The sequence below is a fragment of the Jatropha curcas genome, chromosome 2 (genome assembly GCF_041381405.1).
Source record: "Jatropha curcas cultivar XTBG-Jc1 chromosome 2, XTBG_Jcur_1.0, whole genome shotgun sequence".
NCBI classification, from domain to species: domain Eukaryota; kingdom Viridiplantae; phylum Streptophyta; class Magnoliopsida; order Malpighiales; family Euphorbiaceae; genus Jatropha; species Jatropha curcas.
In genome coordinates, this window is record NC_143152.1 from 23892719 (window position 1) to 23894538 (window position 1820).

At 27.1% G+C, this 1820-nt stretch overlaps 1 long non-coding RNA gene across 1 annotated transcript; it reads left to right on the forward strand.

The window, feature by feature from the left end:
- Positions 1 to 403: 403 nt before the first annotated feature.
- LOC110009745 (uncharacterized) lies at positions 404 to 1345 on the forward strand. Its single transcript, XR_002284625.3, has 2 exons — positions 404 to 543; positions 1129 to 1345. It is a non-coding gene; the product is annotated as an uncharacterized LOC110009745 (long non-coding RNA).
- The last annotated feature ends 475 nt before the right edge of the window (positions 1346 to 1820 follow it).

Genomic DNA, 1820 nt, shown 5'->3' on the forward strand with positions numbered 1-1820 from the left:
TTTATTTAATAACTGAATTCAATATAAACGCATAATGGATGCATATCAAATAATAGCCTAGTAATAAATGCATGTATAACTTGACAATAAAATATAATGGATAACGATTACGATGGAAAAAAAAAAAAAAGTAACATTTATTTTTTAATTTTTTTCCATTTAAATAAAATGAGTATATATCTTCAAACTGGGTCAAATAAAGTCAGTGAAGGCAGCTAAATTTGTCCTTGCACTTAAAAACTATGGGCAAGCTGCCCATTCCTAGATGACGTTTAACAATTGCAATTTGCAAGACTCACCACTGCACTGTATCTCTTCACAGCCAAAGTGAGACTAAAAATTTTTAGTATAAATAAGATAGATACTTCCCATACTTAAATACCCATTCTTGATTTTGTGGAGGAAAAAAGATAGATATGGTGAAGAAACAACGCTTGTTGATTGCTTTAGCATGGCTGCTAGTGGTGGCATCGATTGCCATTTCTGCAAATGCAACAGCTGCCCCTCGCCTGCGGGCATCTGAAGATGTGGTTCATCCCCAAGGTAAGAAATTATTACTTTCTTTTCTTTTTTTTTTTTTTTTTTTAAACCCACGAGTATCTGTAAACCCTTTTCAATATCAGATTCATCCTGTTCCAAAATTTGTGACTATCCCACTATATATAAGTATTCATAGATCGGACCCTGATTGTCCGCTGAATTTATACGTGTCTTATCCTTGGGTTATTTCTTAAAGTTTTAAACATATTTTTTTCTTTTCTTTTATTTTCTTTGAGTTTTTTTAGCTTTAAAGTCTTCCCACCTTACGTTAGAAGGCATATTCTCTACTTAGTTCCATAGCCATTGTTATAGGTCTGCTTGACATCATGATTTGATTTATTATTGAATAAAAATATCATAATGAAAATGTTGATTATAAATTATAATTACATGTAATTCTTAAGGTGAATTTTTTACTCTAATCATAATAATTTAAAAAAAAAACATATAAACAATATTTTCAAAATATTTCTTTTTAGTAAAATCTAAAATTATGTTTTTAAAAATTTTAATTTAAATCTTAGTGACAAACAAATTCTGTGAAATTGTGAAATTTGATGTACTAATTAGTGTTGTATTAATTTGAAGGTTGTCGCTGCTGCTTTTTCGTGGGTAGGGTTCCAAATCTCCGTTGTGGAAAAGTCTGTTGTGGGGACGATTGTTGCTTCTGATGAATCAATGGGAGTAATTATGTAATTCATCAAATATAAAAATATGAAAGTATATTGTTATATTTTGATATCATGAATAAGAAGCTCTTTACAGTTTTTATGCTTTTTTAAATAAAAGTTTTATATTAATGGTACGGTTCGATTGATTTTCTTTTTTTATATATATATATATATATATATACAAGAATGTGAAAAGTGAGGGATTTTAGATTTAAATCCTGTTGACCATAAAATTTTTTTTAACTAATTTAATGAATTAAGAAAAATTTTCCCTTATTGTATATCTCATGGTGTCCAACCTATTAGACTTCCCGAGAAATGGAAATAAATAAATAAAATATTATATTCTATATTTCTATATTACTCGTGACTTTATAAAAATTATCTGTTGAATTGAAGCGTAACTTACTATTTCATCTGCTCCATATAATTTATTTAAAGCTTACCAATAACGTAGATAATGTGAGTTTTATAGTTAAAATAAATTTTAATTCTTTCCACCTTTAATGATTATGTTTATAATTTATATAATATCATATATAACTCTTTATATTCTTAGTTACATAATTTTTGAATGCTATTACAATAACAAGTCATAAGAAAGTATTT